Raw genomic sequence first — 18453 nt, forward strand, 5'->3', positions numbered from 1 at the left:
GCAAGATGCATCCTCATTTCAATGTCTACTGAAATAATACAGGTTGACACCAGGAAACATTAACGCCACTGCATCCTTGCTGCTTTCTCATGTAGAAGTCTGTTTAATGTGAAAACAAGGTGATATCTAATTAGCACACAGGTAAGGAATTAAGAAAATCTTTATTTAAGGGTGAAGATGTTTCTCACAAAATCGTTGCCCCAATGCATCATTGAAATTCAAGCTGGAAAGATGATTTTAATATATCACTTGAACATTTTGTATTGCTCTTCTGGTGACAATGTAGTTTGTTTTTGTCAATTACCCTTTTAATAATAGGGTAAAGAAAATTAAGTGGATTTTTTAAAGAAAACTATACTGTCAATATACTATTAAAACAAATTAAAATGGTAAAAGTTATTGTACTTTAAGTAAAAATAAAAGAGCAAAAATATCAATCCCAGTTTTGATTACTTAAATTAACAAAAAAAAATGCATATAGCAAAGGATAGTTTCAATCTGCCTACCTCTGGGTTATGGGCCCAGCATGCTTCCATTGCAGTACTCTGCTGCACATGTAAGTGCAAGAGATCCTGAAGCACTCAGTCATCATGGGAAAGTACCAATGTGTTTCTTCGTTGGTTGATGGAAGAAACATCTTACAAAAACTCTCCAGATTATTGACTTTTTAAAGTTTTTCTAGGAAACGTTCTAGATGTATGCTTATTAGCCTTTGTCAGTATGTACTTTTTACAAAGTGTCTCTGTGGCGCAATCGGTTAGTGTGTTTGGCTACTAACCAAAAAGTTGGTGGTTCAATCCCACCCAGGGACGTAATTGACCTTGTTATCAGATTTTAGTGATCTTTAAGTAGACAAGTCAAAATTTCAAACCCCCTGTTATGGTGTAGGGTACCTGGCCTTCTCTGATGTAATCAGAGTTAGATTTGATTCAGTGATTTTATAAAAACAGCTAGGAAGCACTATTTAGCAGTGGGTTGCAGAGAAAAAGAAATATGCTGGCAAAAAAAATCCAATTGAGTGATTAAACAGCTCTTCATTTTCTGGCTTTATTTTTATGCTAACAAATTTGTTCTCTGAAAAGTGTCCACAAAGCCAAGTCTCTGATTAACACCTTTGTAGGGATGGTTTTTCACCTATTACTAAATTAATCTTGCTTCATTGGAAAGGCAGCAAGATGCATCCTCATTTCAATTTCTACTGAAATAATACAGGTTGACACCAGGAAACATTAACGCCACTGCATCCTTGCTGCTTTCACATGTGGAAGTTTGTTTAATGTGAAAACAAGGTGATATCTAATTAGCACACAGGTAAGGAATTAAGAAAACCTTTATTTAAGGGTAAAGATGTTTCTCACAAAATCGTTGCCCCAATGCATCATTGAAATTCAAGCTGGAAAGATGATTTTAATATATCACTTGTACATTTTGTATTGCTCTTCTGGTGACAATGTAGTTTGTTTTTGTCAATTACCCTTTTAATAATAGGGTAAAGAAAATTAAGTGGATTTTTTAAAGAAAACTATACTGTCAATATACTATTCAAACAAATTAAAATGGTAAAAGTTATTGTACTTCAAGTAAAAATAAAAGAGCAAAAATATCAATCCCAGTTTTGATTACTTAAATTAACAAAAAAAATGCATATAGCAAAGGATAGTTTCAATCTGCCTACCTCTGGGTTATGGGCCCAGCATGCTTCCATTGCAGTACTCTGCTGCACATGTAAGTGCAAGAGATCCTGAAGCACTCACTCATCATGGGAAAGTACCAATGTGTTTCTTCATTGGTTGATGGAAGAAACATCTTACAAAAACTCTCCAGATTATTGACTTTTTAAAGTTTTTCTAGGAAACGTTCTAGATGTATGCTTATTAGACTTTGTCAGTATGTACTTTTTGCAAAGTGTCTCTGTGGCGCAATCGGTTAGTGTGTCCGGCTACTAACCAAAAGGTTGGTGGTTCAATCCCAACCAGGGACGTAATTGACCTTGTTATCAGATTTTGGTGATCTTTAAGTAGACAAGTCAAAATTTCAAACCCCCTGTTATGCTGTAGGGTACCTGGCCTTCTCTGATGTAGTTAGATTTGACTCAGTGATTTTATAAAAACAGCTAGGAAGCACAATTTAGCAGTGGGTTGCAGAGAAAAAGAAATATGCTGGCAAAAAAAATCCAATTGAGTGATTAAACAGCTCTTCATTTTCTGGCTTTATTTTTATGCTAACAAATTTGTTCTTTGAAAAGTGTCCACAAAGCCAAGTCTCTGATTAACACCTTTGTAGGGATGGTTTTTCACCTATTACTAAATTAAACTTGCTTCATTGGAAAGGCAGCAAGATGCATCCTCAATTCAATGTCTACTGAAATAATACAGGTTGACACCAGGAAACATTAACGCCACTGTATCCTTGCTGCTTTCTCATGTGGAAGTCTGTTTAATGTGAAAACAAGGTGATATCTAATTAGCACACAGGTAAGGAATTAAGAAAATCTTTATTTAAGGGTGAAGATGTTGCTCACAAAATCGTTGCCCCAATGCATCATTGAAATTCAAGCTGGAAAGATGATTTTAATATATCACTTGTACATTTTGTATTGCTCTTCTGGTGACAATGTAGTTTGTTTTTGTCAATTACCATTTTAATAATAGGGTAAAGAAAATTAAGTGGATTTTTGAAAGAAAACAATACTGTCAATATACTATTAAAACAAATTAAAATGGTAAAAGTTATTGTACTTTAAGTAAAAATAAAAGAGCAAAAATATCAATCCCAGTTTTGATTACTTAAATGAACAAAAAAAAATGCATATAGCAAAGGATAGTTTCAATCTGCCTACCGCTGGGTTTTGGGCCCAGCATGCTTCCATTGCTGTACTCTGCTGCACATGTAAGTGCAAGAGATCCTGAAGCACTCACTCATCATGGGAAAGTACCAATGTGTTTCTTCGTTGGTTGATGGAAGAAACATTTTACAAAAACTCTCCAGATTATTGACTTTTTAAAGTTTTTCTAGGAAACGTTTTAGATGAATGCTTATTAGCCTTTGTCAGTATGTCCTTTTGCAAAGTGTCTTTGTGGCGCTATCAGTTAGTGTGCACGGCTATTAACCAAAAGGTTGGTGGTTCAATCCCACCCAGGCACGTAATTGACCTTGTTATCAGATTTTGGTGATCTTTAAGTAGACAAGTCAAAATTTCAAACTCCCTGTTATGGTGTAGGGTACCTGGCCTTCTCTGATGTAATCAGAGTTAGATTTGATTCAGTGATTTTATAAAAACAGATAGGAAGCACAATTTAGCAGTGGGTTGCAGAGAAAAAGAAATATGCTGGCAAAAAAAATCCAATTGAGTGATTAAACAGCTCTTCATTTTCTGACTTTATTTTTATGCTAACAAATTTGTTCTCTGAAAAGTGTCCACAAAGCCAAGTCTCTGATTAACACCTTTGTAGGGATGGTTTTTCACCTATTACTAAATTAAACTTGCTTCATTGGAAAGGCAGCAAGATGCATCCTCATTTCAATTTCTACTGAAATAATACAGGTTGACACCAGGAAACATTAACGCCACTGCATCCTTGCTGCTTTCTCATGTGGAAGTTTGTTTAATGTGAAAACAAGGTGATATCTAATTAGCACACAGGTAAGGAATTAAGAAAATCTTTATTTAAGGGTGAAGATGTTTCTCACAAAATCGTTGCCCCAATGCATCATTGAAATTCAAGCTGGAAAGATGATTTTAATATATCACTTGTACATTTTGTATTGCTCTTCTGGTGACAATGTAGTTTGTTTTTGTCAATTACCCTTTTAATAATAGGGTAAAGAAAATTAAGTGGATTTTTTAAAGAAAACTATACTGTCAATATACTATTCAAACAAATTAAAATGGTAAAAGTTATTGTACTTCAAGTAAAAATAAAAGAGCAAAAATATCAATCCCAGTTTTGATTACTTAAATTAACAAAAAAAAATGCATATAGCAAAGGATAGTTTCAATCTGCCTACCTCTGGGTTATGGGCCCAGCATGCTTCCATTGCAGTACTCTGCTGCACATGTAAGTGCAAGAGATCCTGAAGCACTCACTCATCATGGGAAAGTACCAATGTGTTTCTTCGTTGGTTGATGGAAGAAACATTTTACAAAAACTCTCCAGATTATTGACTTTTTAAAGTTTTTCTAGGAAACGTTCTAGATGTATGCTTATTAGCCTTTGTCAGTATGTACTTTTTGGGAAGTGTCTCTGTGGCGCAATCGGTTAGTGTGTCCGGCTACTAACCAAAAGGTTGGTGGTTTAATCCCAACCAGGGACGTAATTGACCTTGTTATCAGATTTTGGTGATCTTTAAGTAGACAAGTCAAAATTTCAAACCCCCTGTTATGGTGTAGGGTACCTGGCCTTCTCTGATGTAATAAGAGTTAGATTTGATTCAGTGATTTTATAAAAACAGCTAGGAAGCACAATTTAGCAGTGGGTTGCAGAGAAAAAGAAATATGCTGGCAAAAAAAATCCAATTGAGTGATTAAACAGCTCTTCATTTTCTGGCTTTATTTTTATGCTAACAAATTTGTTCTCTGAAAAGTGTCCACAAAGCCAAGTCTCTGATTAACACCTTTGTAGGGATGGTTTTTCACCTATTACTAAATTAAACTTGCTTCATTGGAAAGGCAGCAAGATGCATCCTCATTTCAATGTCTACTGAAATAATACAGGTTGACACCAGGAAACATTAACGCCACTGCATCCTTGCTGCTTTCTCATGTAGAAGTCTGTTTAATGTGAAAACAAGGTGATATCTAATTAGCACACATGTAAGGAATTAAGAAAATCTTTATTTAAGGGTGAAGATGTTTCTCACAAAATCGTTGCCCCAATGCATCATTGAAATTCAAGCTGGAAAGATGATTTTAATATATCACTTGTACATTTTGTATTGCTCTTCTGGTGACAATGTAGTTTGTTTTTGTCAATTACCCTTTTAATAATAGGGTAAAGAAAATTAAGTGGATTTTTTAAAGAAAACTATACTGTCAATATACTATTAAAACAAATTAAAATGGTAAAAGTTATTGTACTTTAAGTAAAAATAAAAGAGCAAAAATATCAATCCCAGTTTTGATTACTTAAATTAACAAAAAAAAATGCATATAGCAAAGGATAGTTTCAATCTGCCTACCTCTGGGTTATGGGCCCAGCATGCTTCCATTGCAGTACTCTGCTGCACATGTAAGTGCAAGAGATCCTGAAGCACTCACTCATCATGGGAAAGTACCAATGTGTTTCTTCATTGGTTGATGGAAGAAACATCTTACAAAAACTCTCCAGATTATTGACTTTTTAAAGTTTTTCTAGGAAACGTTCTAGATGTATGCTTATTAGACTTTGTCAGTATGTACTTTTTGCAAAGTGTCTCTGTGGCGCAATCGGTTAGTGTGTCTGGCTACTAACCAAAAGGTTGGTGGTTCAATCCCAACCAGGAACGTAATTGACCTTGTTATCAGATTTTGGTGATCTTTAAGTAGACAAGTCAAAATTTCAAACCCCCTGTTATGGTGTAGGGTACCTGGCCTTCTCTGATGTAGTTAGATTTGATTCAGTGATTTTATAAAAACAGCTAGGAAGCACAATTTAGCAGTGGGTTGCAGAGAAAAAGAAATATGCTGGCAAAAAAAATCCATTTGAGTGATTAAACAGCTCTTCATTTTCTGGCTTTATTTTTATGCTAACAAATTTGTTCTTTGAAAAGTGTCCACAAAGCCAAGTCTCTGATTAACACCTTTGTAGGGATGGTTTTTCACCTATTACTAAATTAAACTTGCTTCATTAGAAAGGCAGCAAGATGCATCCTCAATTCAATGTCTACTGAAATAATACAGGTTGACACCAGGAAACATTAACGCCACTGTATCCTTGCTGCTTTCTCATGTGGAAGTCTGTTTAATGTGAAAACAAGGTGATATCTAATTAGCACACAGGTAAGGAATTAAGAAAATCTTTATTTAAGGGTGAAGATGTTTCTCACAAAATCGTTGCCCCAATGCATCATTGAAATTCAAGCTGGAAAGATGATTTTAATATATCACTTGTACATTTTGTATTGCTCTTCTGGTGACAATGTAGTTTGTTTTTGTCAATTACCATTTTAATAATAGGGTAAAGAAAATTAAGTGGATTTTTGAAAGAAAACAATACTGTCAATATACTATTAAAACAAATTAAAATGGTAAAAGTTATTGTACTTTAAGTAAAAATAAAAGAGCCAAAATATCAATCCCAGTTTTGGATTACTTTAATTAACAAAAAAAAATGCATATAGCAGAGGATAGTTTCAATCTGCCTACCGCTGGGTTATGGGCCCAGCATGCTTCTATTGCTGTACTCTGCTGCACATGTAAGTGCAAGAGATCCTGAAGCACTCACTCATCATGGGAAAGTACCAATGTGTTTCTTCGTTGGTTGATGGAAGAAACATTTTACAAAAACTCTCCAGATTATTGACTTTTTAAAGTTTTTCTAGGAAACGTTTTAGATGAATGCTTATTAGCCTTTGTCAGTAAGAACTTTTGCAAAGTGTCTTTGTGGCGCAATCAGTTAGTGTGCACGGCTGTTAACCAAAAGGTTGGTGGTTCAATCCCACCCAGGGACGTAATTGACCTTGTTATCAGATTTTGGTGATCTTTAAGTAGACAAGTCAAAATTTCAAATCCCCCTGTTCTGGTGTAGGTTACCTGGCCTTCTCTGATGTAATCAGAGTTAGATTTGATTCAGTGATTTTATAAAAACAGCTAGGAAGCAAAATTTAGCAGTGGGTTGCAGAGAAAAAGAAATATGCTGGCAAAAAAAATCCAATTGAGTGATTAAACAGCTCTTAATTTTCTGGCTTTATTTTTATGCTAACAAATTTGTTCTCTGAAAAGTGTCCACAAAGCCAAGTCTCTGATTAACACCTTTGTATGGATGGTTTTTAACCTATTACTAAATTAAACTTGCTTCATTGGAAAGGCAGCAAGATGCATCCTCATTTCAATGTCTACTGAAATAATACAGGTTGACACCAGGAAACATTAACGCCACTGCATCCTTGCTGCTTTCTCATGTGGAAGTCTGTTTAATGTGAAAACAAGGTGATATCTAATTAGCACACAGGTAAGGAATTAAGAAAATCTTTATTTAAGGGTGAAAATGTTTCTCACAAAATCGTTGCCCCAATGCATCATTGAAATTTAAGCTGGAAAGATGATTTTAATATATCACTTGTACATTTTGTATTGCTCTTCTGGTGACAATGTAGTTTGTTTTTGTCAATTACCATTTTAATAATAGGGTAAAGAAAATTAAGTGGATTTTTGAAAGAAAACAATACTGTCAATATACTATTAAAACAAATTAAAATGGTAAAAGTTATTGTACTGTAAGTAAAAATAAAAGAGCCAACATATCAATCCCAGTTTTGGATTACTTTAATTAACAAAAAAAAATGCATATAGCAGAGGATAGTTTCAATCTGCCTACCTCTGGGTTATATGCCCAGCATGCTTCCATTGCTGTACTCTGCTGCACATGTAAGTGCAATAGATCCTGAAGCACTCACTCATCATGGGAAAGTACCAATGTGTTTCTTCGTTGGTTGATGGAAGAAACATCTTACAAAAACTCTCCAGATTATTGACTTTTTAAAGTTTTTCTAGGAAACGTTCTAGATGTATGCTTATTAGACTTTGTCAATATGTACTTTTTGCAAAGTGTCTCTGTGGCGCAATCGGTTAGTGTGTCCGGCTACTAACCAAAAGGTTGGTGGTTCAATCCCAACCAGGGACGTAATTGACCTTGTTATCAGATTTTGGTGATCTTTAAGTAGACAAGTCAAAATTTCAAACCCCCTGTTATGCTGTAGGGTACCTGGCCTTCTCTGATGTAGTTAGATTTGACTCAGTGATTTTATAAAAACAGCTAGGAAGCACAATTTAGCAGTGGGTTGCAGAGAAAAAGAAATATGCTGGCAAAAAAAATCCAATTGAGTGATTAAACAGCTCTTCATTTTCTGGCTTTATTTTTATGCTAACAAATTTGTTCTTTGAAAAGTGTCCACAAAGCCAAGTCTCTGATTAACACCTTTGTAGGGATGGTTTTTCACCTATTACTAAATTAAACTTGCTTCATTGGAAAGGCAGCAAGATGCATCCTCAATTCAATGTCTACTGAAATAATACAGGTTGACACCAGGAAACATTAACGCCACTGTATCATTGCTGCTTTCTCATGTGGAAGTCTATTTAATGGCCCTCATTCCGAGTTGATCGGTCGCAAGGCGAATTTAGCAGAGTTACACACGCTAAGCCGCCGCCTACTGGGAGTGAATCTTAGCTTCTTAAAATTGCGACCGATGTATTCGCAATATTGCGATTACTAACTACTTAGCAGTTTCAGAGTAGCTCCAGACTTACTCTGCCTGTGCGATCAGTTCAGTGCTTGTCGTTCCTGGTTGACGTCACAAACACACCCAGCGTTCGCCCAGGCACTCCCACCGTTTCTCCGGCCACTCCTGCGTTTTTTCCGGAAACGGTAGCGTTTTCAGCCACACGCCCCTGAAACGCCGTGTTTCCGCCCAGTAACACCCATTTCCTGTCAATCACATTACGATCGCCGGAGCGAAGAAAAAGCCGTGAGTAAAAATACTTTCTTCATAGTAAAGTTACTTGGCGCAGTCGCAGTGCGAACATTGCGCATGCGTACTAAGCGGATTTTCACTGCGATGCGATGAAAAATACCGAGCGAACAACTCGGAATGAGGGCCAATGTGAAAACAAGGTGATATCTAATTAGCACACAGGTAAGGAATTAAGAAAATCTTTATTTAAGGGTGAAGATGTTTCTCACAAAATCGTTGCCCCAATGCATCATTGAAATTCAAGCTGGAAAGATGATTTTAATATATCACTTGTACATTTTGTATTGCTCTTCTGGTGACAATGTAGTTTGTTTTTGTCAATTACCATTTTAATAATAGGGTAAAGAAAATTAAGTGGATTTTTGAAAGAAAACAATACTGTCAATATACTATTAAAACAAATTAAAATGGTAAAAGTTATTGTACTTTAAGTAAAAATAAAAGAGCAAAAATATCAATCCCAGTTTTGATTACTTAAATGAACAAAAAAAAATGCATATAGCAAAGGATAGTTTCAATCTGCCTACCGCTGGGTTATGGGCCCAGCTTGCTTCCATTGCTGTACTCTGCTGCACATGTAAGTGCAAGAGATCCTGAAGCACTCACTCATCATGGGAAAGTACCAATGTGTTTCTTCGTTGGTTGATGGAAGAAACATTTTACAAAAACTCTCCAGATAATTGACTTTTTAAAGTTTTTCTAGGAAACGTTTTAGATGAATGCTTATTAGCCTTTGTCAGTATGTACTTTTGCAAAGTGTCTTTGTGGCGCAATCAGTTAGTGTGCATGGCTATTAACCAAAAGGTTGGTGGTTCAATCCCACCCAGGGACGTAATTGACCTTGTTATCAAATTTTGGTGATCTTTAAGTAGACAAGTCAAAATTTCAAATCCCCCTGTTCTGGTGTAGGGTACCTGGCCTTCTCTGATGTAATCAGAGTTAGATTTGATTCAGTGATTTTATAAAAACAGCTAGGAAGCACAATTTAGCAGTGGGTTGCAGAGAAAAAGAAATATGCTGGCAAAAAAAATCCAATTGAGTGATTAAACAGCTCTTAATTTTCTGGCTTTATTTTTATGCTAACAAATTTGTTCTCTGAAAAGTGTCCACAAAGCCAAGTCTCTGATTAACACCTTTGTAAGGATGGTTTTTAACCTATTACTAAATTAAACTTGCTTCATTGGAAAGGCAGCAAGATGCATCCTCATTTCAATGTCTACTGAAATAATACAGGTTGACACCAGGAAACATTAACGCCACTGCATCCTTGCTGCTTTCTCATGTGGAAGTCTGTTTAATGTGAAAACAAGGTGATATCTAATTAGCACACAGGTAAGGAATTAAGAAAATCTTTATTTAAGGGTGAAAATGTTTCTCACAAAATCGTTGCCCCAATGCATCATTGAAATTCAAGCTGGAAAGATGATTTTAATATATCACTTGTACATTTTGTATTGCTCTTCTGGTGACAATGTAGTTTGTTTTTGTCAATTACCCTTTTAATAATAGGGTAAAGAAAATTAAGTGGCTTTTTTAAAGAAAACTATACTGTCAATATACTATTAAAACAAATTAAAATGGTAAAAGTTATTGTACTTTAAGTAAAAATAAAAGAGCAAAAATATCAATCCCAGTTTTGATTACTTAAATTAACAAAAAAAAATGCATATAGCAAAGGATAGTTTCAATCTGCCTACCTCTGGGTTATGGGCCCAGCATGCTTCCATTGCAGTACTCTGCTGCACATGTAAGTGCAAGAGATCCTGAAGCACTCAGTCATCATGGGAAAGTACCAATGTGTTTCTTCGTTGGTTGATGGAAGAAACATCTTACAAAAACTCTCCAGATTATTGACTTTTTAAAGTTTTTCTAGGAAACGTTCTAGATGTATGCTTATTAGCCTTTGTCAGTATGCACTTTTTACAAAGTGTCTCTGTGGCGCAATCGGTTAGTGTGTCTGGCTACTAACAAAAGGTTGGTGGTTCAATCCCACCCAGGGACGTAATTGACCTTGTTATCAGATTTTGGTGATCTTTAAGTAGACAAGTCAAAATTTCAAACCCCCGGTTATGGTGTAGGGTACCTGGCCTTCTCTGATGTAATAAGAGTTAGATTTGATTCAGTGATTTTATAAAAACAGCTAGGAAGCACAATTTAGCAGTGGGTTGCAGAGAAAAAGAAATATGCTGGCAAAAAAAATCCAATTGAGTGATTAAACAGCTCTTCATTTTCTGGCTTTATTTTTATGCTAACAAATTTGTTCTCTGAAAAGTGTCCACAAAGCCAAGTCTCTGATTAACACCTTTGTAGGAATGTTTTTTCACCTATTACTAAATTAAACTTGCTTCATTGGAAAGGCAGCAAGATGCATCCTCATTTCAATGTCTACTGAAATAATACAGGTTGACACCAGGAAACATTAACGCCACTGCATCCTTGCTGCTTTCTCATGTAGAAGTCTGTTTAATGTGAAAACAAGGTGATATCTAATTAGCACACATGTAAGGAATTAAGAAAATCTTTATTTAAGGGTGAAGATGTTTCTCACAAAATCGTTGCCCAAATGCATCATTGAAATTCAAGCTGGAAAGATGATTTTAATATATCACTTGTACATTTTGTATTGCTCTTCTGGTGACAATGTAGTTTGTTTTTGTCAATTACCCTTTTAATAATAGGGTAAAGAAAATTAAGTGGATTTTTTAAAGAAAACTATACTGTCAATATACTATTAAAACAAATTAAAATGGTAAAAGTTATTGTACTTTAAGTAAAAATAAAAGAGCAAAAATATCAATCCCAGTTTTGATTACTTAAATTAACAAAAAAAAATGCATATAGCAAAGGATAGTTTCAATCTGCCTACCTCTGGGTTATGGGCCCAGCATGCTTCCATTGCAGTACTCTGCTGCACATGTAAGTGCAAGAGATCCTGAAGCACTCACTCATCATGGGAAAGTACCAATGTGTTTCTTCATTGGTTGATGGAAGAAACATCTTACAAAAACTCTCCAGATTATTGACTTTTTAAAGTTTTTCTAGGAAACGTTCTAGATGTATGCTTATTAGACTTTGTCAGTATATACTTTTTGCAAAGTGTCTCTGTGGCGCAATCGGTTAGTGTGTCCGGCTACTAACCAAAAGGTTGGTGGTTCAATCTCAACCAGGAACGTAATTGACCTTGTTATCAGATTTTGGTGATCTTTAAGTAGACAAGTCAAAATTTCAAACCCCCTGTTATGGTGTAGGGTACCTGGCCTTCTCTGATGTAGTAAGATTTGATTCAGTGATTTTATAAAAACAGCTAGGAAGCACAATTTAGCAGTGGGTTGCAGAGAAAAAGAAATATGCTGGCAAAAAAAATCCAATTGAGTGATTAAACAGCTCTTCATTTTCTGGCTTTATTTTTATGCTAACAAATTTGTTCTTTGAAAAGTGTCCACAAAGCCAAGTCTCTGATTAACACCTTTGTAGGGATGGTTTTTCACCTATTACTAAATTAAACTTGCTTCATTGGAAAGGCAGCAAGATGCATCCTCAATTCAATGTCTACTGAAATAATACAGGTTGACACCAGGAAACATTAACGCCACTGTATCCTTGCTGCTTCTCATGTGGAAGTCTGTTTAATGTGAAAACAAGGTGATATCTAATTAGCACACAGGTAAGGAATTAAGAAAATCTTTATTTAAGGGTGAAGATGTTTCTCACAAAATCGTTGCCCCAATGCATCATTGAAATTCAAGCTGGAAAGATGATTTTAATATATCACTTGTACATTTTGTATTGCTCTTCTGGTGACAATGTAGTTTGTTTTTGTCAATTACCATTTTAATAATAGGGTAAAGAAAATTAAGTGGATTTTTGAAAGAAAACAATACTGTCAATATACTATTAAAACAAATTAAAATGGTAAAAGTTATTGTACTTTAAGTAAAAATAAAAGAGCCAAAATATCAATCCCAGTTTTGGATTACTTTAATTAACAAAAAAAAATGCATATAGCAAAGGATAGTTTCAATCTGCCTACCGCTGGGTTATGGGCCCAGCATGCTTCCATTGCTGTACTCTGCTGCACATGTAAGTGTAAGAGATCCTGAAGCACTCACTCATCATGGGAAAGTACCAATGTGTTTCTTCGTTGGTTGATGGAAGAAACATTTTACAAAAACTCTCCAGATTATTGACTTTTTAAAGTTTTTCTAGGAAACGTTTTAGATGAATGCTTATTAGCCTTTGTCAGTATGTACTTTTGCAAAGTGTCTCTGTGGCGCAATCAGTTAGTGTGTACGGCTATAAACCAAAAGATTGGTGGTTCAATCCCACCCAGGGACGTAATTGACCTTGTTATCAGATTTTGGTGATCTTTAAGTAGACAAGTCAAAATTTCAAATCCCCTCTTATGGTGTAGGGTACCTGGCCTTCTCTGATGTAATCAGAGTTAGATTTGATTCAGTGATTTTATAAAAACAGCTAGGAAGCACAATTTAGCAGTGGGTTGCAGAGAAAAAGAAATATGCTGGCAAAAAAATCCAATTGAGTGATTAAACAGCTCTTCATTTTCTGGCTTTATTTTTATGCTAACAAATATGTTCTCTGAAAAGTGTCCACAAAGCCAAGTCTCTGATGAACACCTTTGTAAGGATGGTTTTTCACCTATTACTAAATTAAACTTGCTTCATTGGAAAGGCAGCAAGATGCATCCTCATTTCAATGTCTACTGAAATAATACAGGTTGACACCAGGAAACATTAACGCCAATGCATCCTTGCTGCTTTCTCATGTGGAAGACTGTTTAATGTGAAAACAAGGTGATATCTAATTAGCACACAGGTAAGGAATTAAGAAAATCTTTACTTAAGGGTGAAGATGTTTCTCACAAAATCGTTGCCCCAATGTATCATTGAAATTCAAGCTGGAAAGATGATTTTAATATATCACTTGTACATTTTGTATTGCTCTTCTGGTGACAATGTAGTTTGTTTTTGTCAATTACCATTTTAATAATAGGGTAAAGAAAATTAAGTGGATTTTTGAAAGAAAACAATACTGTCAATATACTATTAAAACAAATTAAAATGGTAAAAGTTATTGTACTTTAATTAAATAAAAAATAGCTAACATATCAATCCCAGTTTTGGATTACTTTAACAAAAAAAATGCATATAGCAGAGGATAGTTTCAATCTGCCTACCTCTGGGTAATGGGCCCAGCATGCTTCCATTGCAGTACTCTGCTGCACATGTAAGTGCAAGAGATCCTGAAGCACTCACTCATCATGGGAAAGTACCAATGTGTTTCTTCGTTGGTTGATTTAAGAAAATTCTTACAAAAACTCTCCAGATTATTGACTTTTTAAAGTTTTTCTAGGAAACGTTCTAGATTAATGCTTATTAGCCTTTGTCAGTATGTACTTTTTGCAAAGTGTCTCTGTGGCGCAATCGGTTAGTGTGTCTGGCTACTAACCAAAAGGTTGGTGGTTCAATCCCACCCAGGGACATGATTGACATTGTGATCAGGTTTTGGTGATATTTAAGTAGACAAGTCAAAATTTCAAACCCCCTCTTTTGGTGTAGGGTACCTGGCCTTCTCTGATGTAATCGGAGTTAGATTTGATTCAGTGATTTTATAAAAAACAGCTAGGAAGCACAATTTAGCAATGGGTTGCAGAGAAAAAAATATGCTGGTAGAAAAATCCAATTGAGTGATTAAACAGCTCTTCATTTTCTGCCTTTATTTTTATGCTAACAAATTTGTTCTCTGAAAAGTGTCCACAAAGCCAAGTCTCTGATTAACACCTTTGTAAGGATGGTTTTTCACCTATTACTAAATTAAACTTGCTTCATTGGAAAGGCAGCAAGATGCATCCTCATTTCAATGTCTACTGAAATAATACAGGTTGACACCAGGAAACATTAACACCACTGCATCCTTGCTGCTTTCTCATGTAGAAGTCTGTTTTATGTGAAAACAAGGTGACATGTAATTAGCACACAGGTAAGGAATTAAGAAAATCTTTATTTAAGGGTGAAGATGTTTCTCACAAAATCGTTGCCCCAATGCATCATTGAAATTCAAGCTGGAAAGATGATTTTAATATATCACTTGTACATTTTGTATTGCTCTTCTGGTGACAATGTAGTTTGTTTTTGTCAATTACCCTTTTAATAATAGGGTAAAGAAAATTAAGTGGATTTTTTAAAGAAAACTATACTGTCAATATACTATTAAAACAAATTAAAATGGTAAAAGTTATTGTACTTTAAGTAAAAATAAAAGAGCAAAAATATCAATCCCAGTTTTGATTACTTAAATTAACAAAAAAAAATGCATATAGCAAAGGATAGTTTCAATTAGAGATGAGCGCCTGAAATTTTTCAGGTTTTGTGTTTTGGTTTTGGGTTCGGTTCCGCGGCCGTGTTTTGGGTTCGACCGCGTTTTGGCAAAACCTCACCGAATTTTTTTTGTCGGATTCGGGTGTGTTTTGGATTCGGGTGTTTTTTTCAAAAAACCCTAAAAAACAGCTTAAATCATAGAATTTGGGGGTCATTTTGATCCCATATTATTATTAACCTCAAAAACCATAATTTCCACTCATTTTCAGTCTATTCTGAATACCTCACACCTCACAATATTATTTTTAGTCCTAAAATTTGCACCAAGGTCGCTGGATGACTAAGCTAAGCGACACTAGTGGCCGACACAAACACCTGGCCCATCTAGGAGTGGCACTGCAGTGTCACGCAGGATGTCCCTTCCAAAAAACCCTCCCCAATCAGCACATGATGCAAAGAAAAAAAGAGGCGCAATGAGGTAGCTGACTGTGTGAGTAAGATAAGCGACCCTAGTGGCCGACACAAACACCGGGCCCATTTAGGAGTGGCACTGCAGTGTCACGCAGGATGTCCCTTCCAAAAAACCCTCCCCAATCAGCACATGACGCAAAGAAAAAAAGAGGCGCAATGAGGTAGCTGACTGTGTGAGTAAGATTAGCGACCCTAGTGGCCGACACAAACACCGGGCCCATTTAGGAGTGGCACTGCAGTGTCACGCAGGATGTCCCTTCCAAAAAACCCTCCCCAATCAGCACATGACGCAAAGAAAAAAAGAGGCGCAATGAGGTAGCTGACTGTGTGAGTAAGATTAGCGACCCTAGTGGCCGACACAAACACCGGGCCCATTTAGGAGTGGCACTGCAGTGTCACGCAGGATGTCCCTTCCAAAAAACCCTCCCCAATCAGCACATGACGCAAAGAAAAAAAGAGGCGCAATGAGGTAGCTGACTGTGTGAGTAAGATTAGCGACCCTAGTGGCCGACACAAACACCGGGCCCATTTAGGAGTGGCACTGCAGTGTCACGCAGGATGTCCCTTCCAAAAAACCCTCCCCAATCAGCACATGACGCAAAGAAAAAAAGAGGCGCAATGAGGTAGCTGACTGTGTGAGTAAGATTAGCGACCCTAGTGGCCGACACAAACACCGGGCCCATTTAGGAGTGGCACTGCAGTGTCACGCAGGATGTCCCTTCCAAAAAACCCTCCCCAATCAGCACATGACGCAAAGAAAAAAAGAGGCGCAATGAGGTAGCTTACTGTGTGAGTAAGATTAGCGACCCTGGTGGCCGACACAAACACCGGGCCCATTTAGGAGTGGCACTGCAGTGTCACGCAGGATGTCCCTTCCAAAAAACCCTCCCCAATCAGCACATGACGCAAAGAAAAAAAGAGGCGCAATGAGGTAGCTGACTGTGTGAGTAAGATTAGCGACCCTAGTGGCCGACACAAACACCGGGCCCATTTAGGAGTGGCACTGCAGTGTCACGCAGGATGTCCCTTCCAAAAAACCCTCCCCAATCAGCACATGACGCAAAGAAAAAAAGAGGCGCAATGAGGTAGCTGACTGTGTGAGTAAGATTAGCGACCCTAGTGGCCGACACAAACACCGGGCCCATTTAGGAGTGGCACTGCAGTGTCACGCAGGATGTCCCTTCCAAAAAACCCTCCCCAAACAGCACATGACGCAAAGAAAAATAAAAGAAAAAAGAGGTGCAAGATGGAATTGTCCTTGGGCCCTCCCACCCACCCTTATGTTGTATAAACAAAACAGGACATGCACACTTTAACCAACCCATCATTTCAGTGACAGGGTCTGCCACACGACTGTGACTGATATGACGGGTTGGTTTGGACCCCCCCCAAAAAAGAAGCAATTAATCTCTCCTTGCACAAACTGGCTCTACAGAGGCAAGATGTCCACCTCATCATCACCCTCCGATATATCACCGTGTACATCCCCCTCCTCACAGATTATCAATTCGTCCCCACTGGAATCCACCATCTCAGCTCCCTGTGTACTTTGTGGAGGCAATTGCTGCTGGTCAATGTCTCCGCGGAGGAATTGATTATAATTCATTTTAATGAACATCATCTTCTCCACATTTTCTGGATGTAACCTCGTACGCCGATTGCTGACAAGGTGAGCGGCGGCACTAAACACTCTTTCGGAGTACACACTTGTGGGAGGGCAACTTAGGTAGAATAAAGCCAGTTTGTGCAATGGCCTCCAAATTGCCTCTTTTTCCTGCCAGTATAAGTATGGACTGTGTGACGTGCCTACTTGGATGCGGTCACTCATATAATCCTCCACCATTCTTTCAATGGTGAGAGAATCATATGCAGTGACAGTAGACGACATGTCCGTAATCGTTGTCAGGTCCTTCAGTCCGGACCAGATGTCAGCATCAGCAGTCGCTCCAGACTGCCCTGCATCACCGCCAGCGGGTGGGCTCGGAATTCTGAGCCTTTTCCTCGCACCCCCAGTTGCGGGAGAATGTGAAGGAGGAGATGTTGACAGGTCGCGTTCCGCTTGACTTGACAATTTTCTCACCAGCAGGTCTTTCAACCCCAGTAGACTTGTGTCTGCCGGAAAGAGAGATCCAAGGTAGGCTTTAAATCTAGGATCGAGCACGGTGGCCAAAATGTAGTGCTCTGATTTCAACAGATTGACCACCCGTGAATCCTTGTTAAGCGAATTAAGGGCTCCATCCACAAGTCCCACATGCCTAGCGGAATCGCTCCGTGTTAGCTCCTCCTTCAATGTCTCCAGCTTCTTCTGCAAAAGCCTGATGAGGGGAATGACCTGACTCAGGCTGGCAGTGTCTGAACTGACTTCACGTGTGGCAAGTTCAAAGGGCATCAGAACCTTGCACAACGTTGAAATCATTCTCCACTGCGCTTGAGACAGGTGCATTCCACCTCCTATATCGTGCTCAATTGTATAGGCTTGAATGGCCTTTTGCTGCTCCTCCAACCTCTGAAGCATATAGAGGGTTGAATTCCACCTCGTTACCACTTCTTGCTTCAGATGATGGCAGGGCAGGTTCAGTAGTTTTTGGTGGTGCTCCAGTCTTCTGTACGTGGTGCCTGTACGCCGAAAGTGTCCCGCAATTTTTCTGGCCACCGACAGCATCTCTTGCACGCCCCTGTCGTTTTTTAAATAATTCTGCACCACCAAATTCAAGGTATGTGCAAAACATGGGACGTGCTGGAATTTGCCCATATTTAATGCACACACAATATTGCTGGCGTTGTCCGATGCCACAAATCCACAGGAGAGTCCAATTGGGGTAAGCCATTCCGCGATGATCTTTCTCAGTTGCCGTAAGAGGTTTTCAGCTGTGTGCGTATTCTGGAAACCGGTGATACAAAGCGTAGCCTGCCTAGGAAAGAGTTGGCGTTTGCGAGATGCTGCTACTGGTGCCGCCGCTGCTGTTCTTGCGGCGGG

General features: G+C 37.7%; 2 non-coding genes across 2 annotated transcripts; both read left to right on the plus strand.

Annotated features, from left to right (window-relative positions):
• The first annotated feature begins 738 nt into the window (after window positions 1-738).
• TRNAS-ACU (transfer RNA serine (anticodon ACU)) lies at window positions 739-812 on the plus strand. The gene has a single exon. It is a non-coding gene; the product is annotated as a tRNA-Ser (tRNA).
• A 13284-nt stretch (window positions 813-14096) lies between these two features.
• TRNAS-ACU (transfer RNA serine (anticodon ACU)) lies at window positions 14097-14170 on the plus strand. Its single transcript has one exon. It is a non-coding gene; the product is annotated as a tRNA-Ser (tRNA).
• The last annotated feature ends 4283 nt before the right edge of the window (window positions 14171-18453 follow it).

Source organism: Pseudophryne corroboree, unplaced genomic scaffold, assembly GCF_028390025.1.
Source record: "Pseudophryne corroboree isolate aPseCor3 unplaced genomic scaffold, aPseCor3.hap2 scaffold_478, whole genome shotgun sequence".
NCBI classification, from domain to species: domain Eukaryota; kingdom Metazoa; phylum Chordata; class Amphibia; order Anura; family Myobatrachidae; genus Pseudophryne; species Pseudophryne corroboree.